The 27,873-nt window shown below is 49.6% G+C and overlaps 1 long non-coding RNA gene across 3 annotated transcripts in view; it reads left to right on the top strand.

Annotated features, from left to right (window-relative positions):
- Nucleotides 1–26,527, top strand: part of LOC144733833 (uncharacterized) — a 62,833-nt gene extending 36,306 nt beyond the window's left edge. For 2 of the 3 annotated variants that reach the window (XR_013588412.1, XR_013588414.1), the window contains exons 5-8: nt 5,105–5,235; nt 5,744–5,957; nt 16,029–16,315; nt 18,485–26,527. This is a non-coding gene — a long non-coding RNA (uncharacterized LOC144733833). Of the gene's footprint in view, nt 1–5,104; nt 5,236–5,743; nt 5,965–16,028; nt 16,316–18,484 lie in introns of all 3 variants that reach the window. The other variant, XR_013588415.1, reaches the window with a different exon arrangement.
- The last annotated feature ends 1,346 nt before the right edge of the window (nt 26,528–27,873 follow it).

Genomic DNA, 27,873 nt, shown 5'->3' with positions numbered 1-27,873 from the left:
CGGGGGATCTTTGTCATTTTATTGTCATGCGACCACCTCCCAGCGAGAGCCTTTGACAATCCACGGGACCTATCTTGGCACAAGCACCATTGTTGCTGTGTATTCACCTCTCTGTGCAGTTGAGTAATTTTATGGCCTGCCCATAGGAATATGGAGTTTCCACAGTTGGTTTTGGGGGCGCCAATGTGCAGGTTATCGCCGCGCAAGTAAAACGTGTTGTGGAAGAGCAATCTACACACACGTAACAATTGGGTTGTCCGACGTTTCACTGCTAGATATAACCCACCATTATCTGGCAGTTACCAGGGAAATGTCGGCTGACAACTGTCAAATGTGTGTATGTTTGTGGTTCGCTCTCCAACATCATTCATGGTCGTGCTGATGCAGTCATACATTGGCACGTGGGATTGTTCATCACGTGTCATATTTATTCAGAATCAGAATTTTATTTAGACTCCAGGAGTAGGAATCCGATGAGCCATGAAGCTTTTTTTCACAGATGTCCAGTAGGGAGGTCAGCAAGTTACAACAGCACAATACAAACACACGAGAAACTATACCAAAATAAGCAAGTCACTAATTATATACAATGAATTGAAACATAACAATATGTATATATAACTCCGATTCAGCAACACTAATTGCAAGCTTAGGCAAGGCAGTCCCAGACCACACCAAGGCAAGAACACGCAGTAGCAGTCCCTCAATGCAATGGCACATTCAATTGTTACTATCGATATATAAGTATGGATCAAAGTTACAAATCTTATTGGGAAATGTGACTGAATTCAACAAGCATCGTTGGGTGGGGTCAGGTGGAGAAGGGTGCACGACATACACAAAATATGGATCATTACCCATAATAGGCGTTTTTGGGTTCGATCGTGTCAATATAAATGTGTCGTTAAACCCGTCACCACCACTCGACATAGCCAAATAGTAAATAAAACGTGCCAATTCGTTACTAGTTCAGCACACCGGTGTGTTGGAGAGTAAACCCACAACATTTACAATTCGAGTACGACGTTTCATCAGTAATTACAACTAGCATCATCAGGCGATATCGAGATTTTTCGAGAAATTCTCCTGTTTCGGTCTTAAATTGAGGGATAAATACGATGTGGTCACTTGCGAGCCAATCAGGTACGAAGGCCAGATGAGAGGGGGGGGGGTAAGGTGTACAGATACAATGTAATGGATATCAATTAACGTGTTAAAATGGATCATTGTATTGGGCTACGTAAACCGGCTTTTTGCGATGACTTCAGCCTGCGCTACGTTACCTGATCCACGTGGTCCTCTTCCTCTCATTGTCAATCCCAAGACCCATTGTCAAACCCAGGAAAACTAAGACGTCCATCTGCCTTTTAACTTTCCCAAGAAGACTAGGAATGGGTGACAAAGCCTTTGGCATTGCAGCACCAAAGTTTGGGAACAACCTTGTTTCCTCACTTAACATCGTAAATATTTCTTCAAAAATATGTTGGAGTGGAAGATCAGTTCTGGATACAACCACATTTGCAATGTGGTTTGTAACTTCGATCCTTACCCGTGTATCACCTCTCGTTTAGTGTAAATGTGTCATTGTATTGAGGAGCTACTATTGTGTGGTGTTGGCTCGGTGTGTCTGGGACTGTTTTTTAGGTTTTGCTGCCTTGTCCAAGCTGGGAAATTATTGTACTTAGGCAATTTGAACGTATATACTTTATTTGTATTTGGTTATTTATGTTTTAGTGATTTGCTTACTGTTGCTATACTGTCACTTCTATCATTTGTGATGGCCAGGTCCCCTTCTGAAAAATAAGCTAACAGCTCAGTAGCCATTACCTGGTAAGATGCATAAAATTAAGTTTACTTTTATTTGTATATTTTGTTGAAGTATTTTTTTTTTACTTTCCTGTACTTTGTACTTCTATCGTGGTTTTGTATTGTTTGTTGTTATAATGCTCTGACCCACCCCTACTGGACATCTGTGAAAAATAGCTTTGAAGCTCATGGGATTTCACCAGGATCAATACATATGTAGTGACATCAGGGATGTCACTGCATGGTGCCGACCCAGGAGGGGTCGTGTCGTTCGATGTTCCTACATCGTGGACAGCACCGTGTGGGTGGCTGTGTGTAATACCAGCCCTAGCGGGGCTTGGCGAGCACTAGGATAGTGCGGATCCCAGGGGCAGAGTTGCCCCGGGCCATGGCATTCTGGTTGATCCCGTAAACACGTAATCCGGAATGTCCATACAGGAGGCCCCAGGTGGGGGGGACTCGGGGGTGATCACGTGTCCGGAGAGAGCTCTTGTGAAGGATCGAGAGGGAACGAGAATGTTTGGGAAGGCGGGCAGGGCCGAGGGCGGGTCCCTGAGTGGGACCGAGGTGTCTCTTCATTCTGCATGCTGAAAGTTACGCGTCTCAAGCTGGAAGCGTTCCGGGCGATGTAAACCGTCCTACGGGGGACCACGTGGTCGGAGACCCGAGCGAGCTTCCTATTTTCCCCTCTTTTGCTTTATGCCATCAAAGGTTACGTAGCCATGGTCGGGGTTCAATTCACAAGAGACGAGTCGTGGGTCTGGCTCCCATCACCGTGAGGAGTGTTGTTCTCTTCCCATTCCGTAACCATCCGCTCTGGCGTTCCGCAAGACTCTTCTAGTCTTGTTGCCTCCAACATTGTGAACCTCTTCTTAGTTTTTTCGGTAAAGTCACGTAGAAGGGAAGTAATAAAATAATAAAAATAAATCATAATAAAATAATTCCCACGACGTTTCGGCCACAACGCAAGCAGCCGTCCTCAGGTGAAAACCAGGTCTGTCGAGGCGACAGCGTCTGAATGAAACAGCACCATGCTTGGAGCATATATTTAAGCTGGGTTGAAAGGGAGGGAAAGGGCGCCTTGACAAAATAATTTGCATATCAAGATGAATTTAGCATATTTATGGTAAATGCAGGTATGTGATTAGTACTACTCATGCCCGTGCATTATGCAGGATTAGAAGCATCAAAGGAAGGGGATATGGGAAATGCAGGTATGTGATTAGTACTACTTATGCCCGTGCATTATGCAGGATTAGCAGCATCAAAGGGAGGGGATAGGGGTAGCATTAATAAAGGGAAGGAGTGTTAATAGTATGTAGCTACAGTAACTAAAACCACCACGTAAACTACTAAAGTATAAACTACATAGTATCATCAGTATACTAAATATACTCTACAATAAGCTGAGTTACTAACAGTAAGTAATACATTACAATTCTACGTCGTAAAAAAATATAATATGCTTCCATCTAAACTTTATTCTCTTACATCACACGAGTCTACACCATACTATATACTGCCATAGACAAACCCAACATTAAATTACATACTGTATTGCTATAAACCACCTTATACATTGTAATATTACACTATGTATTATTCTACCCACCCTAATGTATATCACACTGCTGTATATTTACTATACAATTACGATACTATATATTACTTTGTACATTGTATTAAGCATATAAATTTTATACTATTTGTTATTATACATTGTACCATTGACCGTCGTGTGAAAGATACTAAGAGGAAGCAACGAAATATGTCAATGGGAGAGTAGTGGTTGGAAACTTGCAGCGGAGCGAAGAATCCATTCCCTGCAGAGAATACAATGCCAGTGAGTGGAACGCGGTCTGAAAGTCACCGTAAACGTGAACACAATCAGTTAAGATTCGAAATGGTTCATTACGTCCTTCCAATGATTGCTAAGCCAGAATCCATCTTCTCGGTTGAAATTGTCTCTGTGTTTGTTTATGTGGATCGCCTCATGAACGAATCTCTCATGGTAGCCAGATGGCTTACAGAGAACCTCTGTCTTGGACAGGTCAATATCATGTGAGCCCACTGAATTGTAACAGTGATCTGCCACGGCTGAGGTGTTTGTCCTACCGTGTTTCAAGTCTGCTTTATGTTCACGGATGCGGTCCGAGACATGTCGTTTGGTTTCTCCAATGTAACTGCTACCACAGAGGCAACTTAGTTTGTAGACGCCAGGGTACTGTATGTCTGAAACCACATCTTTTACAGACAGAACCTCCCTTCAACAATGACTCGATCATCCTTCTCTCACAATGTCATCCACCTCTTTGCATAGCCAAGAGTCATCACGAGCGGTCGTTTTGGAGAATTTAAAAACCAAAATAGATGAGCGGGTAGTCTGCCTCATCTTTCACATATCTGTTTCTCCACATACAACAAACATATAAACGCATTTCTTATACATGCCATCACCCGCACACACTGCCGTTACCCAGTTCATTACTTCAGCAGCATTGATTCAAGACAAGCAAAACTCTGGACCAGTTTTGACACAGTCACTCATCAGCAGGATAATCAGGTTTGCTTAAATTATGTCCTAGCCCATAAGCTCTGCAGTTACACCAGCATTGATTCAAGCAACTTTGACTCTGCTGAAGAGATGCACTATTTCAACGTCGCTCCAGAGTTTTCTTGACTTGAATCAATGCTACTTAACTGATGCACGCCCAGGAGTCTGTGTGTGCGGCTGATATGATGTGTAAAAGTTATTTTTATTCATGTATAGAGAAAGTAGGTTAGTGATGTAAATGCTGATGTTGATAATTAAGTGTAATTTTCCAAACTCTGTGGTACAAATATATACACTAATTGAAATAACAAATCCAACCAAAGACAAACAACGATTACACGCAAACATTTTATAATATTAAAAGAACAAAAATAAAATTTAAAGAATCGTAAAATTACTTAAAGGATTATAACCCGTTTTTACACAACGTGCATGAAGGAGATATGGTATAGTTTAACATTAATTCATATAACCTTTTCGTAGCCTAGGCATGTATGTAATCCAGCACTGTTATCCTGCACTGTGATTCCTTATCGTGCACATTACACGTTGAGATTATTATTATGACCAGGAAAAGGTATATTGAGACTAAACATAAGTGACGATGTGTTAACAGATGAACGGTAAATAGAAGAGGATCGAATACAAAATCTTGCAGTTCAACTCTCTGTGTTGTATATACATTTCAAAGCACAATATTGATTGAATTCGAAACACACTCTTTGTCTCTCACCATGAACGCAGAGATGGCTCATCTGACTCTGATGGAAGGACAAGATTTGAGACTGACGTGTCATTTCAGAGTGAACAACACGCTTGGGTCTTCTCTACGTTGGGAATACAAAGCAACGGATATCCTGGGAAAAGAAGAAACTGTGAGTGTGAAAGCTTTCATTTGAATCGCTCGTTATTAGGTGGATCAATTTTGCTGTTGAAGTCTAGGTCATAGATAAAATCTGCCATTGCATTGATGCAGAACTATGAACTGTGCTTTGTGACGACGAGGATCGGTCCCATTTTAACACATATTGGGAAAATCAATCTCTGACTAAACAACTTCGCATCACCCGTGACTGCAACAACTTGTTCGATAAAACACCTCTGTCTTGAATTATTGCGCCAACGAATGTGCCCAAAGCAGGCATGCATTGGCACAGTCAGTGAAAATTCACAGACTTTAACGCGACCCAACAGAGCTTGGTGGATCGTCGAGGCCATTGTTTTACGTGAAAAAAATGACTTGGGTAGGAATGCAATTCTAGACGTATCGGAACATGTATGTACCTTAATTGGTCCCTATCACTATATCGAAATGCATAATTGTTCATGCCTCACTCAGTGTTTATACACTTGATTGATTTCACACACCTCTTGTCCTTACAGATCGTATTGTGCAACGATGAATTAAATCCTCCCTGTTATGTTCAGCAATCATTTTCACGAGTGGAGTTTTCTGGAGACTTGAAGAGGGGGAACGGCTCCGTCACTATCAAAAGAGTCACCCTCAATGATAGCGGCATCTATTCATGTACAGTCAATCATGAGAAATATATTCATAAGACAAGGGTGGAGATCTTGTATACCACAAGTACCGCAAGTAAATTGTGAATACAACATTCTGACACCAGTGCCTGCTCTAAATGTGTTTATCCAAGATCATTTACGTTACAGGAAATGTTTTACTTTAATATGGATGTATTTTCGTGCAGTGTTCAAGATTTATCTCTTAACGGAGTTGTTTTTTGCTATATTTGCTTCATTGTTGTTACTTTATTTTATTGTGTTTGCATTTTTGTAACCCGGGTAACATTTGCTTGTGGTCTCTTGAGTTCTCACCTGGTAAAATTAATTCACTTTATATAACATTCATTCAGCCAGGAGCTTACTAGCAGCAATAAAATGACAACTGTTCCACTTGTACAATCATTAACTATTCCTGCTCATTGGAGCTTACAATGAGATAGATCCGGGTGTGTGTGGGTGGGGAGGTGAGGTGTCTGTAATGTCTAGCCAAGTGAGACAGACCCGAGTGATTGTGGGTGAAGAAGTGAGGTGAAGTGTCCCTGATTCGAGGCCACTGCGGTGACCCGATCCTTTCCACTGCTAAAGCAGCAGGCGTGTGCTGACACTCTCCTAGTTAACACAACGCCATCTTCATTCGTCACGTGTGGCTTTTGTATAAATCACAAAGGTGGCACAAAACAATGGCTGTTGGATCCTGCGGCTTCGTGCAACTCCCACTGGCTGCAGTGGGCCCGGGAACTCCTCTGCGTAAACTGCTGAGCTGTCTTCCCTCGTAGCCGTGGGTGTTCTCTGGGTATCCCAATTTATTCCTTACTAGCGGAAAGTTCCCGGCGTTGCCCGGGTCTTAAAAATATTTCTAAACTACTCTTCAAAATCTAACAGCAGTGCGTACTGACTGTGGTGGTACCTGCTATGATTACAGCAGTGCCTATCGTGGTGGTACCTGCTTTCACTGCAGCAGTGCATACTGTGGTGGCACCTGCTATGATTATAGCAGTGCATACCGCCTGTGGTGGTACCTGCTATGATTACAGCAGTGCATACTGACTGTGGTGGTACCTGCTTTGATTACAGCAGTGCATACTGACTGTGGTGGTACCTGCTATCACTACAGTAGTACATGCTGACTCTTTATCAGTATTTATCGACTCTATAGCACAACGTACTCACCTGACAGTGTGGCGTGGTGAGGCCTAGTGCCGTGCAGAGCCTGCGGCATCACCTAGAATGTCCAGTCGGCTGAGGTGGCACCTTGGCAGGCTGGGGCTGGGCTGCTACCCCTGACCCCCCCCCCCCCAGCCACAATCTCCCCGGCCGCTCTGCAGTAATATCTATGGCATATAGTGGTAGCATCTAGCGACTGTATATAGTAGTAACTGCACGCATCGAAATAAAAAAAATATCACACAGTGAAGATTTAAGCTCAGCGTTTAGTGTATTTTTATAGCATTTTTCACGCGAAAGAAAATGTCCCCCTCACTCCCAGCGAAGGCATGCGACTTGGTATGGGCCGTCCCCACCACCAATGGAGCTTGAGTTGGTATGGTCGTGCCCGCGCATAAAATTATCATGTGTAGATGAGTCAAGATAATGTAATTGGCATGTATAATATATATTGGGAAATACTCCCGTTCTATAACCAAGCTCCATCGATAGTAGAATAAGTTGAAATCGAGATATAGGGCAGTGGTTCGTGAACTGATGAGACTCACACGACTGCCAAGCCATAAATTACTGGGGCTAATGTTTAGCAGAGGACTAATTAAGCAGATAAGTGTCATTAATGTAGTACTTTAATTAAATTGATGTATTTATTTTATGACAGCTTATAACTTCGAAGAATTATGTCAGGAACGATAATGATGATATAACGATATTGTGTAGTGAACCTTACACTGCATGGGTGGGAAAGCGCTGCCCTCCACTTTAAGAAAGAACTCAGTGGTAGCTCTGGGATATCTGCTTCCAAAGACGGTGTTCTAAGACGAAGCTTTGCACGGCTCTGTGTGAGTGCATAATGTATTATTCATCTCACGTGAATATATATTATATTCATATATTTTAAGTGGGAATGGCGGAAACAGCAAGCTGCAGTCCGACTTACTAATTTAGTTCCGCCCACCACCACTACTTCTGAACACACGTGTGTGCCCGACCTGCGGCAGAATCTGGCAATCCCAGATCGGTCTCTTCAGCCATCTTAGGACCCACAGATAATCCAAATTTATATGGAAGACAATCATCCTTCATTGCAAGGGATGGTATATAAATATCGATCGTAAAATCAATCAATGGGTTTTGTCGAAGAATAATATTGGCTCGGTCTTTGGGTATATCGATAAATGTGTATATATATGGAAACACCCACTCTCATTATTTGCCACTGATGTTGGCGATGGTCTGGAGTCGAACTGAGGTTGTGAGATGTGTGCTGCAGAGTACTAACCACTAATTGAAACCAATTGCACGTAATTTATAATGTTAAATTTCAACACATTGGCGGGTTTTAACGACACATTTATACTCTTTGGTTCTTTCGGTAAAGTCACGTAGGTGTAGTACCGTCGAATACAGGTCGACACCCGGGGTTGAGGCACACTGAGTTTTATTACAACAACCGTCGTGACATACACACTTGAGGGGGTATCGGCCCCCTCACCCGTCTTTCTGGGGACACACCTCCTAGCTAACCCTAGCCTGCCTCAGAGTCCTCCTCTCGTGGACTAGGGGAGGCTATCTTGGCCCGACACTGGTCAGTCGGGCCCGGTACTCAGAGTCCAGACCAACACTGGCTCTGGCTCTGGCACCACGCCACTGGCTCGAGCCTGCGCGGTCCTGACAAGGACGGCGTAGCAGGGGGAGACCAGGGCTCTATCTGGGACGTCTTCCGTCTTCTCTTCTTAGCTAACCCAACTCTCTCTAGCCCCCCGATACATTCCCCTTTTATACATCCCCCTCCCTGAGGGGTGGGGCCCCGGGGGATCGTAACGTCCGAAGCGCGGACGTCGTAGAGGGCACCTGCCCGTGCACTGACGTAGCCCCGCCCACTGTGCTAGTTTCCCGTTGGATCCCATACATATCAGCTCGACACATATTTCCTCCGTAAGACCCCTACATCACCCCCCCCTGTACAGCTCGCAGCCGTCCCGGCTGCAACATCGACAATAAAAGTTTATTCAGCCCTCGATACCCCAGCGTGTGCCTCATTTTTTTTCAACAATAACGCAACGAGCAGAACAACAGGAAGAAAGAAAAAAAATAACCCGACGAACCCCCCCCGCGAATAAATACGAAAACCGTAGGACGAGCGTATATACACGTGTTTCTTTACCTGGAGTCCCCCTCCAGCCCCCCACAGAAGACGCACAACACACACAACACACACAACACACACAACACACACAACACACACAAAACACACAACACACACCCAATAATCGTACAACGCAGCGCGGCACGTGCCGGGAACACAGCACGGACGCCCCACACCGTGAGCACAACATGCGAATGTACACCGGAAAGAGAAGCCACAAAAGACTCAAAAAAAAAAAAAATTTCTTCTCTCTTTTTTTTCACAAGAGTTTGCGCATTTTTGCGCGCGTCCTCGCCGCAGGCCCGTCACACGGGACAGGCGCGGCCGGCAGGTCGTCGGCCGGCAGGTCGTTGGCCGGCAGGTGTTCATCACAGAGCGAGTCTGTTGCCGACGTCGCAAGACCCTCAGCATCACCTGCGGGGGTCGTCGGGCGTGAGCCCGTCACTCCCGGTGCGCCTGGGGGTGGGACAGCCGGCAGCACGTTAGGCGGGAGCAACGGAGAAGACTCCTCTGAGTCGGACGCCCCCCCACATGCTTGGCCACGCGCGTGTGTAGTGGGATCTCGCACCGCAACGAAGGGTTTTAGCCTGGCAGGGTGTACAAACCACCGGCGCCTCCCCCATTGAATGCGCACGCACTGAGGTCTCAGGACCTCAACCACCTCGACGGGACCCCGCCACGGTCGCAGCAGTTTAGAGGAGGACGCGAGCGGTACCTGGGGACAGTGCAACCATGCCCTGTCCCCCGGCTTCCACTGTATTTCATGCGCGCGACCCATTCTGAGGCGCTCATTAGCCCTCTGCCGCCTGGCAGAATTTTGCATGGCAGCATCCCGAGCCTCCGTTAATTTTTCCAGGTTGAATTTAACGTGTTCGGCCAATTGAGTTTTTCCTTGCGGCGCCGGGATCTGCAGTTGGGCCTGAACAGGTGGCTCCGGTTCGCGGCCATACATAAGGAAAAAGGGGGAAAATCCCGTCGCAGCATGGGGGGCCAACCGGTATGCTGACAGGACCCCCTGAATTTTCAAATCCCAATCCGTCTGTGAGTCAGAAACGTGCTGCGACAGCATCGACGTGATGGTACGATGCAACCGCTCGACCATCCCGTCGGTTTGTGGGTGATATGGAGAGGTGCGAATCTTTTTAGTGCCAAGGATGTCACAGACCTGTTTGAGCAATTTGCTTGAAACATTTTTACCCTGGTCGGTCAGCAGCCTCTCGGGAGCACCTTTGTCAAGGACGTATCCCTGGACAAAGGCCTCCACGATGGCTGCCGCCGACTGGTTGGCCAGGGGCCAGGCCATAGGCCAGCGCGTGAAATATTCAACCCCGGTTAGCAAATACCTATTTCCCCTAGGGGTGGCGGGGAACGGTCCTAGAATGTCCAGCGCGACGAGTTCGTTCACCCGGGAAACCCTGATAGATTGCAGGGGCGGGTTCGACTCCTTCGCTGGTGGTTTGCGCTGCGCACATCTAGGGCACGATGCTAACAGATCCCCGACATCCCTTGTCATGCCCGGCCAAAAGAAATCAAGTTGGAGCAAGGCCAGGGTCTTTTGGGTACCCAGGTGGAGGAGGCGCTCGTGAGCGGCCCACACCACCCTACCCCGTAACCCCGAAGGGACCACCAGCCGGTGGCGATGGGATTTCCCGTCCCAATGCATTAACAACCCACCGAGCATTTCCCATGCGTCGGCATCACCCCTCCCCCGCCCCCGGTCCCTGACGCGGCGGCGCAACGCAAGGAGGGAAGTATCTTCCATTTGCAACCGGCCCCATTCCGTAGCAGGCAACCCCAACAGGGAATCAGAACCCTGTTGTGCGATAGAATTAGTCATTGATGCTGCGTCATCAGCAGCCGCCAAGACCGGGACAGGCAATTCAGCAGGATGCCTGCACCGACCCGACCCCAGGAGGCATGCGCATTCGGGGGTGGTCGGCATGCGTGACAGGGCGTCCGCGTTGGTGTGGCGAACGCCCTTACGGTACGTGGTCTGAAAATCAAAATCCTGGAGAACCTCCAGCCATCGAGACAATTGTCCCGATGGTTGTTGAACTCGCAGGGCGTACTGTAGCGCTGCATGGTCTGTACGGACGGTGAAACACTGTCCGTACAGTTACGGCCGGTACTGCTGGATGAAGTAGACAATTGCCAGCAGTTCCCGTCGCGTGACACAATATCGTTGCTCCGCTGGAGACAACACTCGGCTACCGTACGCGACCACCCGTTCGACGCCCTCGACCACCTGGGACAGCACGCCCCCAATACCTGTGTTGCTCGCGTCAGTATCGAGCACAAAGGGTTTTGAGAAATCTGGATAAACCAGGGGAGGGGCATTAACCAGAGCGTCCCGAAGTGAGCGAAACGCAGCCTCCTCCTCCTGTCCCCAATGGAAACGGACCCCCTTTGACGTCAAAGCGTGCAGGGGTTTAGCAATGGTGGCAAAGTCCGCGACAAAACGTCGGTAGTATGACGCGAAACCCACAAAGCTCCTGACCTCTCCCACCGAGGTGGGAGTCGGCCAGGAGCTGACGCACTGCGTTTTGGCGGGATCGGTAGCAATACCCGAGCGCCCTACGATGTGCCCCAAATAACGTACCGATTCGCGCAACAAATGACACTTTTGGGGTTTAAATTTCAAATTAGCAGCCCGCATTTTGAGGAAAACGGCCCGCAACCTCTGGAGATGCTCGTCGAATGTTCTGCTAAAGACGATAACGTCGTCCAAATAGATTAAACACGAATCCCACTGCAATCCAGCCAAAACCAATTCCATCAATCGCTGGAAAGTCGCCGGCGCCGAGTGTAATCCCATCGGCAACCGGTTAAATTGGAAGAGACCATGTGGCGTACGGAAAGCGGTTTTAGGCTTAGATTCATCATCCAGAGGAAGCTGCCAGAATCCCGAAAGCAAATCCAATGTGGAGAAGAATCGCGCCCCCGCCAAGGCGTCGAGTGATTCATCAATACGGGGAAGCGGGTATGCGTCAGCAACGGAAATTTTGTTGAGGCGGCGAAAATCGACGCAAAACCGCAACGATCCATCCTGTTTCTTAACCCGAACGATCGGTGCTCCCCACGGGCTGGTAGAGGGAGAAATGATATCGGCGGCTAACATGTCATCAACAGCCGATTTGACATGGTCCTTCTCGGCGGGACTCAGCCGGAAGGGATTTTGGCGTATGGGCGCGCTGTCACCAGTATCAATATGGTGACGCAGCAAATGGGTGCAGCCCAGATCGAATTTGTTTTGACTAAACACATCGGCGAATTCGCGCAATAGTGTCCTAAGTTTTTGACGCTCTACATCCGACAGGTCCGTCGATCCCGCACAAAGCGCCTCAAGCCACCCTTCATCGGTGTCCGAATGTGGAGTCGGCAGAGTGGCAGCATGCACGTGATTTGCGACAGACTCCTCACAGGGCACCGGCGTTGCGTGAGCAAGCACGGTCCCCTGGGGAATTACCACGGCCTGCGACCCCACATTGAGGACCGCGATGAAGGGGTCCCCGTCCCCCCTTACAATGGTCTGAGCGGGAATCAAATGCGGCCCGCTAACCCCAGCCCTAGATGGGCCGAGCAGGACACCCTGGTCCCCAACACCCTTAGCGAAGGGCCTACGAAGCTTCAGGGGTACCAACATTTGTGCCCCTGGCGGCACGCGAACCGTCTGAACTACAAACGCGGGTACCGTCGCGAGCGCCGAACGATCCGTAGTAGGGGAAGGCAAAAACGCCATCCGCCGTCCCGACGGGAGTTCAATGCAACCCTAATTAATCATGATCCGAATCGGCATTTTGCCCAAGAAATCCGTCCCCAGCAGGCACGAAACCGCCAGCGAGGAGGACACAAAAATAGGGCCGGACAATTTAATATCACCGATCGAAATTTGCGCGCGAATCTGCCCCATGATACCCAGTGAGCCCCCGTTAGCAGCGTAGAATGGCACATTAACCGGTAGCAAGGGACGACTTTGGACAGGGAGAATGTTGTATATTAGTTCCGAAATGATGGTTGCCGACGCACCTGTATCGACGAGGATACGCACTTCGACCCCGTCAATATACCCTACTACGGCCGACGAGCCCGACGGCGCAGCTAGAACGCAATGGGCCAACACGGACCACTGGGCTGGTTCGAATTTGGTCCCCATAGTGGTTCGTGTTGGCCCCATGGTGTGCAATGTTGGCCCCCCATTCGTTGCGGTGTGTACATGTGTAACGGGTGTGTGCTTTGGCCAAACATGTGGGGTGCCGCGACTCGCCGGGTCATGTCGGTGGAGCTTGGGAGGAGGAGGAGGAGGAGGGCCGGCGTCCCGGCGAGGCGTCGTCCCCCGCTGTCGAGGGGAACGGCACCCCAAGGCGACGTGGCCCCGGACGCCGCAGTTATAGCAGCGCGGGAGCACAGGTGGTGAAGACGGGCGGTCGGGGCGGGTCGGGCCATCCCGGTCCGCCCGCGCTCCCATCCGTTGCTGCTGTCGGAAGTCGGCGGCGTAGACCTCCTCCGTCGGTGAGGTGACGGCAGCCACCGTACGGCCGGCAGCTGCCCTGCTGGCCTTCCTTCGCTGCGACAGGAGGTTGGCGTGGAGGAGCCGCGCCGCTTGGAGGGAACCCATCTCCACGTCCTCCTGCGCGACGATGGCGACGTCCAGGTCGTCCGCCAGCAGAAGGATCTTCTCGGTGACCATGGCGTCGACGCCTTGGTCATCCATACGAGGGAAGGCCGTCTTTGCGAGCGCCAGAAGGCTGGTACGGTAGGCGAGGGGCGACTCCTTCGCACCCCGCTGGCGGTCGTAGAATCGCTGCCTACACTCCGCCGAGGGTCCGTAAACCCCAGCCAGCAATTGCAGCGCCATCTGAAGAGTAGAGCGCTTGTCCCTCGATGCGGACGTAAGAGCGGCGAGGGCGTCGCCGTCAAGGAGCGCCGGTAGTGCGCAGAGGGCTTCGTCGTCTGACCACCCCGCCATCTCTTGATGCGCGAGGAAGCGCCGCTGAAATCCCCCCCAGTCGCCCTCCTCAGCCACGAACTCCTTCAGCGGGGGTAGTCTTTGGTGTAGTGCCGCGACCGCCGTGGAGGGCCGCACTTTGATGTCCCCGCGACTCGGCCGAGCGTCAGCACGAACGGCAGCTGTAATCGCCTGTCGCGCAGATAGTGACGCTCCGTCCGAAGGCGGTGACGCGGCAGCTCCAGCGGAGTCGATATCGGACCCCAAGTTGAGGTTGGCCACGCCCTCGGCAGCTGCTGCGGCGATGGCGGGACTTTCAAAAGTGCCGTCGTTAGAAATGGCGGGAAGGTGCAACGGCCGTCGGCTGTCCTCGCCTCGCGGTGGTCCAGCAGCCCCCAGCCGAGTGATGGTTTCGAGTGTGGCGGCAGCAGCGTATAGCAGCTCCGCCAACCTCGCGTGCGCCAGCCGCAGCCCGTCGGACAGCAACTCCCCTTCCTCCCGATGGCCCGGTAAGGACGCATTCGGTCCCGGCTGCTCGTTGGCCCCATCAGCCGTCTCTGGTACCGCACTTCCCGCGGTGTCTTCCGCCTCCTGCACCCCGGCCCGAGCTGTTCGGCGCGTGTCCATGTTCGTTGTTGTTTACTTCTGACGCCAGATGTAGTACCGTCGAATACAGGTCGACACCCGGGGTTGAGGCACACTGAGTTTTATTACAACAACCGTCGTGACATACACACTTGAGGGGATATCGGCCCCCTCACCCGTCTTTCTGGGGACACACCTCCTAGCTAACCCTAGCCTGCCTCAGAGTCCTCCTCTCGTGGACTAGGGGAGGCTATCTTGGCCCGACACTGGTCAGTCGGGCCCGGTACTCAGAGTCCAGACCAACACTGGCTCTGGCTCTGGCACCACGCCACTGGCTCGAGCCTGCGCGGTCCTGACAAGGACAGCGTAGCAGGGGGAGACCAGGGCTCTATCTGGGACGTCTTCCGTCTTCTCTTCTTAGCTAACCCAACTCTCTCTAGCCCCCCGATACATTCCCCTTTTATACATCCCCCTCCCTGAGGGGTGGGGCCCCGGGGGATCGTAACGTCCGAAGCGCGGACGTCGTAGAGGGCACCTGCCCGTGCACTGACGTAGCCCCGCCCACTGTGCTAGTTTCCCGTTGGATCCCATACATATCAGCTCGACACATATTTCCTCCGTAAGACCCCTACATAGGTATAAAATAAAATAAATAAAATCACGATGTTTCGGGTGGGACAACCACAGCAAGAAACAATTACTTAAGTGGGTAAAAGGGCTGCTGTAACAAGAGGCTATATAGATAAGAGAGGGGGGAGGAGCCAGGGAGGCGAAAGGGATTAAAGGGCGAGCACGGCAAAATGCCGGGGGTGGGGGGGGGAGTGCTATATAGGTAAGAGAGGGGGGGAGGTAAAGAGAGGGGGAGGAGCTCTTCCCCTTCTCTTACCTAAATAGCCTCTTGTTACAGCAGCCCTTTTGCCCACTTCAGCAATTGTTTCTTGCTGTGGTTATCCCACCTGTTGACGAACGCTTGTGTTGCGCCCGAAACTTCGTGATTTAATTTATTTTATTTTATACCTACGTGACTTTACCGAAAGAACCAAAGAGTATCGATCCCTGCAGTCACGAAAACTTCAAATCTAGACACATTTATATATTTGCGCGATCTCACCCAAAAACCTCTTATGTACTGTGGACATTTGCCATGTCGGATTTCCAAGTGAACACCTCAACGTAATGGTTAATTTGTATCACCTCCAACTAGCGCTAGTGACTACGTACGGTGTGAAATAAATTCAACATACACGTACATAACACAACTCCAGTAATGTTAATATATTTGCCTATCTCTGGTTTTGCAGGTGCAGTGACAGCTTTCTTGACAACAGTCAATCATAGGGTGACGACCAGAGAGGAAAGCCATACCCATAGCATATACCATTATAGCTTGTCCACCGGCATAGCTGGAATCATGATCTCCATCGTCGCTGTGGTTCTTATTGCCTGGCTGTGCTGGAGGAGAAGGAGGAGGAGTGATGGGGCTCCTACGAACGTGACAGACATCTACGGTGACTCGAGGGGCGCTTCCCTTCCTAGCCTACACGAGAGCCCAGGATGGGCCACAGAGATTGGCGAGCTGGATGACGAGGTGGGTGAGCGGCATATATCTGCATTCCCTCTTTTCCACAGCACAGCTGAGATGTGCCAGTGCTGTGCCGAGCCAGCCCGGTATGTTTCAGGAGGCGCCAGGTTGGGGTTTTTTTCCACTGCAAAAACCGAGCCATGCCGTCGACCTCACCGTGGGCGCCACAGTGGCGAGATATTAACTACCTAGCCTGGTATAAAGGAGGTATTGGGTTAGATCCCGACACTGACGCCTGCTGTAAATTTGGAGTATACATGTACTCCTGTGGTCGCGTGGATTTTTTTCTGGGTCCTCCCGTATTTTCCCTCCACATTTAGAAACATCCATTTATAGTAGTTGGCTGCTTTAAATTTCCACGTGATAAGCCACTTTTTTTAGCTTTCGTTTGTGGTCAGGTTGCTTCTGAAATAGAGCTATATAGCTCAGTGGGCCTTACCTGGTAAAAATATATTTTTTAAGTGTTGTACGAAATGACGTCATTGTCACCGCTTGGAACGTTAGGTGGCTTCTGCAGGACTGGGAGGTGCTCTGGTGATCTGTAACAACTACTGGGGCTTCTCTTTCCTCAGTGTGGTGGAACAAAAAAAAGGCCTATCTAAGATTATTAAACATCATTGTGCATGCACATTATGTATGTTCATTACCCTATGAATAACACAACCAAGAATATATATCAATTGTAATTTATATAATTGCATTAACCCTGGTCTGTCCATCTCATATACCAAAGGTGTAGTGTTTTCAACAGGAAGTACATCTCTGATATATCAATCTGGCCAAAGAAAACGTTATAGATTTATATTGAAACCGTTCCAGAGTGAGGTTATGTTTAACCGATGTTATTCACAACATGAAGGCCAACAGGCCATACAGGCTGATGGAATGTGTAAAATTCTATTTTTAAAATTTTATGTAGAGAGATACAAATTGGAAAGAAATGTTCATGGCTGGATATGAATTTTGTCTGGGAAAATGCTGGTGAACAGAGTAGCACAGCGCAGACACTAGAATAAACAGCTAATTTGAGACCCAAACATTGCACACCTCACTTTGACATTCCTCCTTGAAGACAGAAGTTTAACCACTAACGGTATCATAAGAACATCAACAGCCTGATGTGCACATCGCCTTTATGAATGCAGCATTTAAAGACAAGCAATTATGCATATGCAACTTTATGGACCATGTCGGAAACCACTGTCGTCTGCGCTTTTTTAATGCTGGAATAGCTAAAATACTCTCTCTCCTGAAGACCTGTTATGGCCAGCAGACCTCGATATTTAGTTTCTGACCATATTGCTATTCACAAGAATAGAATACAATAACATTGATTTTGTTATTATATTCTCCAAAATAATGCAGTTTATTAAACTAATCTATTTTATTTAGCAGGTAAAGCCCACAGCTATTAGCCGTTATTCAGAGGCAACCTAGTCACACGTGGTAATTTACATCTAATCACATGTTTATTAATTTGCAGAGAAAAACTGGAGGATCAGGATAAAATTTCATAAGATCACAGGGAGAGCATTTAAACTCAAAATAAAGACATCAGGGTCGCGGTTGAACGCACAACTTCCTGTATACTAGGCACGGGAAATGACATTTCGCCACTGCGGCACATTTTTATTTTGGCTCATCTATGTGTAGAGATTGTATCACTTCCAACGATACTCACCTGTCGTGGTGGACACCACGTAGAACGGATAATGATTAGGAAGTAAAAACAAGCCCTCTGATTTGAACTTAACGGGTCGGAAAGGAGATTGGTTTGAGGCAGGGAATTGAGGGGATTGGAGGAGAAAAACAAATGGAAAGAGCGGGAAACGGAGGATCATTGAAAGGGAGGACGGTTTAAATCCATTATAACAAGTGGAAGGTGATTAGCTGGAGAGAAAGCAGGTCAAGAAACCTTGGGGAAAGATGCTTGAGGGATATATAAAAGGGAAGCTAGGAAGTTCGGGACGCTTGGAGTGAAGGGACTCCTTGAAGATCGTGTTTCGTGCTGGAAGAAATTAAGACTCCTACTGTTGAAGATTGCTGAGTCGGGTGTCACTACATATTATGTTGAACTTCTTTCGCAATATACGTAGCCAACCATCACATATCAAAACTTAATGAACGAAACTGTGGCATTGCATATTATATCTGTATTTGTGTGTGTGTGCCCAGATCATTTACACGACCGTGCATGACATGGAAAGTGGAACTCAGGAGCTGGACGAACTGATGCTGAACAGCATCACACCTTACGCCACCACCCTCTACCTGGACGGCTGTTCACCTGCATGCAGCATCATCCTCACAGAGGGCTGATTATTGTTTGCATGACTCTGGTGGTCACTCTTCATTTGGCGAGGCTCGGATTTCTATCTGTGGAGGAGATGGGACATGTCGTGGGCAGAGGACTCTGTGTAAAAGCATTGTTTCACGTTCAGCATTATGAATACGCAATTGACAAACATGGGAAGGTTTAATGAAGACTTGCAGGCTTCCCAGAACAGCTACCTTAAAAAGACAATGGTCCCCGGGGAAACCAGTAGAGGTGCCAACCCTAAGGCGAGACAGGCCCCTTCCGTTGGAATGTGGAAATTCCATCAACTAGCTCACAACCGCTAAAAGGAAATGCTTACTCTTTGGTTATTTCGGTAAAGTCACGTAGTTAGAAATAAAATAAAACAAATCACGACGTTTCGATCGCAACACAAGCGGTCGTCATCAGGCAAAGGAAATGCTTATGTGAGTAGAGAGACTATTAAGCCAGGGTCCACACGACATCGCTCTAAAAATTGTGGAACTTAATAACCCGCAACTGATTTGTCCACATATGAGCGAGTAGTTAAGCAACAAAGATGTAGTAGTTTGAAAAACGTGGGCTTGGCCAGCTACGGAGTAAGGCCACGCCGGGGATACAAGGGGGCGAGCGGCGAGGCGAGGGGCTGCCTTGAGATTGGGGTCGACAATCTTCACGCCATCATTGTCTTTGCATCGTCGCTGTTTTTGCATATTTTCTGTCATCGCTGTTTTCGCTTTGTAGCTACTTGCATGCCATCCCTGACCAAGCTATCTGCGTGAAGTGCCCTAATTAACAAATAAAGAAACCCTCTACACTTTGACTTAAAACTTTCATGACTGCAGGAATTAATATTCTATGGTTCTTTTGGTAAAGTCACATAGATAGGAAAATAAATAAGTGAATAAAAATCTCACGATGTTTCAATCGCAACACAAGCAGTCGTCATCAGGCAAAAGAGTCAGCCTCTAAAGGCAAGGTGCTCATAAAGGTTTGGGGATGGACACAATGAGCTCTATGGTGTAGCGTTTTGATGAGGGAATTCTTCTGGGATGGATGGTTGTACGAATCAGGTTTTAGGCAGGCTTCAGTATGCGTTACTTTCCTATAGACAGAATAGCTCATTGAGCCATCTAGTGTCTTTTTATTAGGACATCTGTAATAAAAGACTTGACCACGATCTCTGGCTCAGTGTCCTTTATTTGGTCCGTACTGTATTACCCACACGGCTGTCTCTTCTTATTCTCTCAGTGCTGGTTCCGATGTCACTCCAGTCACCATCAGCAGCCCCGCTGCTGTTCTTTGTCGCTCTTGCAGCCCCCACAGCAGCTCCGCTGCTGTTACTCACTCTCAGCCCCCTTGGCTGTAATCGCTGCTGCTCACTCCGCAGCGCTGACAGCCTCGTGCTGTCTCTCTCTCTCTTCGTCGCTCCTGCGACTCTCTGCAGCCACACTGCTGCCTCTAACACACAGCCTTCCTGGCTGTACTCTCCTCTCTCTTCGTCGCTCCTGCGACTCTCTGCAGCCACACCGCTGCCTCTAACACACAGCCTTCCTGGCTGTACTCTGGGGTCGGCTCCCGCTCGCCGGCGGTGCCCCCCTCCTCTCATTCGCCCTCGTGGCCTCACCCTTTTCCATTCACAACCCGACTGCCTTCTCTTTCCGGTTTACCCACTTAAGGACCCCAACCTTTCACCCACGTCACCTGGCTCCGCCTCCCCGTGACGTCACATCCGGAAGGTCGCTTACGCCCGCATTACACCACCCTCCCCCATAGAAAAAACCCAGCCGACCTCGGCTGAACAATACCAAAGCGTAATGCGGTGAACCGACCTTCCCCCTTAAAGGACACTAAGCATATAATATAACAACAAGAACAACAACAGCACAAAGCACAACAACGCACATCCGCATGTCGTACACGACAGCCACCCGGCCCCAGGGTAGTGGAGATGATGTAATTCCGGGCCGCTTAAGAAAACCCCAATAATTACCCAAATAACCGCGATGGACGCCCCAGTATTTACATTTTAACAGCAATATTATTTACACGTGAAAACAACAACAACAAAAAAAAATTTCTGCTCTTACCCACCAGCAGTCCTCCCTTGAGGACCAGCACAGACCTCAGACGTACACAGCATGTACCCACAGTCACTCTCAACAAACCAACAAAACCCCTAATCGCACACCCTCGCGTGGAGAGAGCCACGCTCCCCAGCGGTAACGTTTAATTCGCCGTAACCCTCACCGTGGTCGTCAACCCACGGCAACATCCATTTACCATACTCTCAGCTAGTGCCATTTCGGGGATGAGCAGCACTCGGCCATGCTCCTCCCTTACTATCCCATCAGCGATGGACACACACCAGCCTTGCCAAAAATAATGACGTTGCAACGTCAACAAAGTCTTCTGCACCCCTAAATGCAATAGTGTGTCACAATGGAGAGTTCTAATCAACTCGAATCGCAAGGACGTTGGTAGCACCACACGCCAGCTTTCCTGGAACCCTTCTCGCCACATAAGCAGACCATCTCGGAGAGCGGTTCGCGGCCCCACAGCCGTACTCGGACTCCCATTGTCCCTCATAGACCGCTTCCGCATGGACAACAACAACTCATCCATCATTTGTTCCCGAATCCAGACAGACCGCGGCAGATTCAAAACCCCGTCAGTCGGTCCCGGTTCCATCGGAGTATCCGACTTCTCGACGGCCAACGTAAGCGGCTGAGGGGGGTTTAGAATCGGCGAACACCTATGCGTCCCCGATGCACATTTACAAGGGGCGCGCCCTGGTAATCTGGAAAGTGCGTCAGCGTTCGCATGGCGCACTCCCTTCCGATGTTGAATTTGGAAGGAAAATGCCTGTAGCGTGTCCAACCAACGTGCCCACTGTCCCGATGGCTGGTCCATTTTAAGTGCATATTGCAAGGCCGCATGATCCGTACCCACAATAAAAGAACGACCGTAAAGGTACGGTCGAAATTGCCGTAGGAAAAACCAACCGCCAAAAGTTCTCTACGAGTGACACAGTAGCGTGTTTCCGCAGGCGACAAGACTCGGCTACCATATGCCACGACGCGCTCTACGCCCCCTTTAGACTGTGATAATACCGCCCCATTATCTGTGTCACTCGCGTCCGTATCAAGAATGAAAGGGCGATCAAAATCGGGATAATCCAATGTCGGAGCCGTAGCCAATAGATCACGCAGACTCCGAAAGGCCGCCTCTTCCGGCTGTCCCCAACAAATTTCCGTCCTTTACCCGTAAGGAGATGCAAGGGCCTCGCAATCGTCGCAAAACCCGGCACAAATCTTCGGTAATACGAGGCAAATCCCAAAACCCGCCGAACATCCCCCACGGTGGCCGGAGTCGGCCAATCCCGGACGCACGCCATCTTTTCCGGATCCGTGGACGCCCCCTCAGCACTCACAATGTGCCCCAGATAACGGACGGACCGTTGCAGTAGGTGGCATTTCTTTGGTTTAAATTTTTAAATCGCAGAGCGCATCCTCGTGAACACTGTCTCCAGCCGTGTTAAATGTTCCTCAAATGTGCGGCTGAAGACAATGATATCGTCCAAATATATAAGACACGTCTGCCACTGCAACCCCGTCAAACGAGCTCCATCAATCTTTGAAATGCGCTTCATAGCCAAGGGAAGATCAATCCCTCGGCAAGGCCAGATATCAACGACCCCCCCCCACGGGGTAATGTTCTCTTATAGAGACAATAACGCCCTAACCCAAAACCCGTGAGCCCCCGGCACACCAGGTTCAGTCTGCCACCGCACAACTGAACCATGACTCCCCGAGCCATATGAGCACACGGCCCATTAGTTTAAGACATACCACGGAGGTTTCGCCTCCGGGCTGTCAGGTCAGCCATCAGCCATAGGCCGACGTGACCACCACTCGTGCATCACCCAATCAACAATGGCAGGCATAACAGATGGAATATTTGCCCCACCGAGGTTTTTCCCGCGCACTCAAAATGGCGGCCTCCTTCGCCCAGCGCGTTCGCGCAATATCTCGCGCGCACTCAAAATGGCGGCCCTTTCCGCAAAAGCGCTTCGACGCCATACCCCGCGTGTGCGCAAAATGGCGGCCCAACGTGCGAACACGTGGCGAGTTTTCTCCATTCGTGCACCCCAGCTTCCCTTTGCTGGGGGTCACAAATTGCTTCCCCCGTCTTATTGTAACAATCCCAACAACGATAGACGCACAGCCCCAGCTTGCTGCGCGCAGCAGTCATATCGGGGAATTTTTAACCAATATTTTACCAACCACATTGGTTACACAACCCAACTCGCAAAGCAACTCGTGGCTGCATGCGACCAACCGAATACGCGACGCAACTTGGCGCCAATTTACGGTCCCATTAGCATTAACCTTTGAGACACCCACAACGGCGTCATCACGCACCCTCAAAGCGCGCTCTCTCTCTCACAAAGCGCCGTTACCCATAATATACGCAAAATCGCGTGTACATAACATCCATACGACCAAATAATAGGGTCCCCCTCGAATTTGTTACCAATTTCCAAACAGGTACGCACAATTAATAACATCCCAACCCCAATAGTCAATCAATGCATCGCACCCCATAACCGTACAGAACGGTGTAACAGCACATAGTCAGCATATCGCGATCACACGCGCACATTTAAGCACAATAGCAAGCCGATCTGCAGGTAACCAACACACCATTAATCCAGTCGTAACATTGCAGCAACAACACAAATATTCTCTCTCTTGCAACAACCACATCGCACATAGCACCTCGCAGCACAATAGACCAAAAAAATATATATATTTTCCAATTAAGCCCATCGCACAAGGTAACCCACGAGATGATACAGCGCAAGATACCCGACGCTCCCGAGTTAATAATTAACTTCGCCATTAATATAACAACTCCACACCGCAGCGCACACACACAATTTAACACTCAGCAAGCACAGCATACTCTCCGTCCATTCTCAACACACGTACACACTTTAATTGACACCGAGCAACAAGCAGATAGCGCGTTCATCGTTATTACACAGACATACCCACAGTCCGAACCGCGCTCCGCACAATCGAGTCATGAGAGAACAAAATCGGCCCCACCCGGCCCTCGAAAGATGGGTGAGGTGTGTGTAAAGGCCGGGTGCGTATCGTTACGACCCGCCCGGGGCTGCAGCAAGAAGAGGACGGCAGGGCGGCAACTTGAGTCGTCTCGCAGAACTCGTTCGGCGACTTGACTGCTCCGTTGTCACGCACCCGAGCCAGGACGGGAGAGCTCCCGCCCCAGCAGCTGTAGCGTCGTCGTCCTCTCCTCGCAGCTCCCCCTCGCAAAACAGTAGCTCACAGCAGGCTGCTCTCCCCACGGCACCTCCAGATGGCAGCGCAAGGCTGCCTCTCCGCCGCGATGTTGAAGATGGCGGCGTCTCCCCGCCGCGGTGAAGACAAGATGGCGTATTCCCGCCGTTTCTCCCCTGCCACGCCCAAGATGGCGTCTTCGTGCCGTGTGGCAGATGGCGCTGGCAGCGCAGGCAAGGCGTCGGCCTGCAGACCACCATCGGCTCTCCCCACTGCCGTCGTCGGCGTGGTGAGCTCACACGGTTTCGCCAGCACGATTTTCCAGGTCTCCAGCTGCGCCATCTGTCTCAATCGTAAGTCGGATGATGTAGCAGATGATGGCACAGGAATATGCTTTCTTCCGAGCCGTCTTGACAAGCCGTTTCACTTCTGACACCAGTGTAATAAAAGACTTGACCACGATCTCTGGCTCAGTGTCCTTTATTTGGTCCGTACTGTATTACCCACACGGCTGTCTCTTCTTATTCTCTCAGTGCTGGTTCCGATGTCACTCCAGTCACCATCAGCAGCCCCGCTGCTGTTCTTTGTCGCTCTTGCAGCCCCCACAGCAGCTCCGCTGCTGTTACTCACTCTCAGCCCCCTTGGCTGTAATCGCTGCTGCTCACTCCGCAGCGCTGACAGCCTCGTGCTGTCTCTCTCTCTCTTCGTCGCTCCTGCGACTCTCTGCAGCCACACTGCTGCCTCTAACACACAGCCTTCCTGGCTGTACTCTCCTCTCTCTTCGTCGCTCCTGCGACTCTCTGCAGCCACACCGCTGCCTCTAACACACAGCCTTCCTGGCTGTACTCTGGGGTCGGCTCCCGCTCGCCGGCGGTGCCCCCCTCCTCTCATTCGCCCTCGTGGCCTCACCCTTTTCCATTCACAACCCGACTGCCTTCTCTTTCCGGTTTACCCACTTAAGGACCCCAACCTTTCACCCACGTCACCTGGCTCCGCCTCCCCGTGACGTCACATCCGGAAGGTCGCTTACGCCCGCATTACACATCCAAGAAAGGTAGCATGCCTTCCTTTTCTGCCTCCATGGTGAATTTGATGGCTGGGTGTATGGAATTGATGTGGTTGAGGAATTGGTTTAGAGCCGGCTGGCCATGTGGCCAGATGACAAACGTGTCATCTACGTAGCTCTTCCACAAGGATGGGCGTAGAGTGGATAAATTCCCTCATCAAAACGCTACACGATAGAGCCCTGTATATCCGACCATGAACACCTATCTAGTGAACTCAAATACGTACACCAAGCTCTCAAGGAAAATTGATATTCAGACTACACAATCCGCAAAGCCATCACCCCAACGGTGAGGAAGGAGCCATCTGAGGATCCAATCAAAACCCTCACCCTGCCATACATAGCAGGGATAACCAAAAAGATTTACAAAATCATGATCAAACACAAGATCCAGGTCCGATTTAACACTACGTAAAATTCGTGATCTGATCACATCTGTGAAGGACAAGATTCCTGACAAGCAATATCCTGGCATATATAAACTCAGCTGTATCTTGCGGCAGCAGTTACATTGGGGAAACTAAGCGACATGTCTCGGACCGTGTCCGTGAACATAAGGTAGATTTGAAACACGGTAGGACCAATACTTCTGCCGTGGCTGATCATTATTTTAATGCGGCTGGCTCACACGAAATTGATTTCTGTAAGACGATGGTATTTTGCAAGCCTCCTGGCTATCAACAAGGATTCGTTCATGAAGCCATCAATATATACAGACACAGAGGCAATTTCAACCGAGAGGAAGGTTACAGACTCAGCAATCATTGTAAGGATGTCATTAACCACTTTGGGTCATGACTTGACTTGTATTTCTTGTCTATCAACCTAAACCGTCAGCAGTGTGGTGTGTGGAGCGAGGTGCAGGGATGTGCTGCTGCATTGGAATTCTGCTGCATTGGCTTTGTTGCTGCATTGGCACTCGTGGACCGCCGATGCTCAGGGTGCTGGTGATAGCTACATTGGCATTGTTGTTGCATTGGCACTCCTGATGCTGTTGATACACTTGGACTACGCCCATCCCCAAACCTTTATAAACAGATTGCCTTTAGAGGCCGACTCCTTTACCTGATGATGACCGCTTGTGTTGCGATCGAAATGTCGTGATATTTTTATTCACTTTATTATTTTATTTTATTTCTACCTACACCACTTTACCCAAAGAATCATAGAATATCAACCCTCTACAGTTCGAGTTGTCTGAGAGTCATTACACAAGTATGTTTGGAACTGCTTGAATGCGAAGACCACGCCATACAATTCCTGCCGGGTCACGCAGTAATTCAGCTCAACCCCACTCAGAGTCTGGCTGGTATAACAGAATAAATCCCAATCCGATGCTGCAGGCATCAGTGTCCAGAATGGAATCTGTGGAAAATTCAGGGAAAGCCAAGGTAGGGGAATGGGTGAGATGGTCCTTGAGGGTGGTGAAGGCCACTTGGCAGGCTTCCATCCAACTGTAGAGGTTCTGGGGGGAAGAGAGTAGGGTTAAGTGGGCGTGCAATCTCACTGAATCTCTTCACAACCCGACGAGAATAAATGGCTAGTCCCAGGAACGACCTGATCTCTGTCACATTCCTTGGCCGCGGCCATTCCACCACGGAGCACACCTTTTCTGGGTTGGTTCGCACCCCTGCTTCGCTGACCTGATACCCGAGGTATCCCACCTCGTGCTGCATGATACATAACTTACGCGGCTTGAGTTTGAGGTGGGCCGCTCGTAGTCATTGAAACACCTCCACAACCTGGACAAGTGTTCGGGCCGGGATTTACTTAACACTATCACATCATCCAGATAAATTAAACACTTTTCCCACTGCAGGCCCCGTATCACTAACTCCATCAACCATTGGAATGTCACGGGTGCATTAATGAGTCTGAACAGGACAACGCAAACCTCGAACAGTCCCATTGTGGTGGTAAAAGCAGTCTTTGGCCGATCCTCCTCTGCCATCTCCACCTGCCTGTACCTGCATTGCCAGATCTAGAGTGGAGAAATACTGCGTCCCCGTGACGCTGTCAAAGGTGTCATCGATGCAGGGAATAGGGAATGCATCGCCGAAGTTCACTGCAGAGACCCATACTTTTTTGTCACCAGCATAACAGGGGTGGACCAGGGGCTCGACGAGGGCTGGATGATATTGTCGCCGAGCATGTTCATGATGGTCTTATTGTATATATATAGGCCTTTTTCCAAAATTTATATTAAGAAAAATTCTGCTAATATATTTTAATAATAATCAATCGGGGTGTAGCATGAGGCACAAAATAAAGGTGTAACAAAACACCCTCACCCCGCTGCCCTCACAAGCCATACAAGAAGGCAGCTGGAGATAAGCTATAAAATGTAATAAAACCCCGGTGCAAGGGGGGGGGGGCATAAAACGCAGACACAGAACCCGGCAAACGGACGTTACAACTGGAGTTTTTTTTTACTTCTGTAGGGGTGTTACGGAGGAGCTGTATGTATGGGATCACACGGGAAACTAGTGTAGGGGTGTTAGAGAGAGAGCCGTTATGCATGGCAGCTTATGGGAAACAAACACAGTGGGCGGGGCTACGTGAGTGCACGGGGGGGGTGCTCTCAACGACGTCCGCACCAGGCAGCCCGGGGCCCCATCCCTCAGCGGGGGTGGAGTATAAAGGGGGATGTGTCAGAGGGCTCGGGGGAGAATGTTTAAGTAAACTCTTGAAGACCGAAGACTGCCTAGCTAGAGCCCTGGACTCCCCTGGGACGCCGCCCTTGTCAGGGCCGCGCAGGACCGAGCCAGCGGCGTGGTCCCGTGAACCAGAGCCAGGACTCTGGGACTCCGGGTACCGTAGCCCGACTGACCAGTGTCGGGCCAGACAGCCTCCCCTAGCCCAGTATTTGGAGGATTAGGAGGCAGGCTAGGGGTAG

The sequence above is a fragment of the Lampetra planeri genome, chromosome 48 (assembly GCF_965212315.1).
Source record: "Lampetra planeri chromosome 48, kcLamPlan1.2.h2, whole genome shotgun sequence".
Classification (NCBI taxonomy): domain Eukaryota; kingdom Metazoa; phylum Chordata; class Hyperoartia; order Petromyzontiformes; family Petromyzontidae; genus Lampetra; species Lampetra planeri.
Note: the sequence above shows the minus strand (reverse complement) of the source record. Positions and strands in the feature narration are given on the sequence as shown.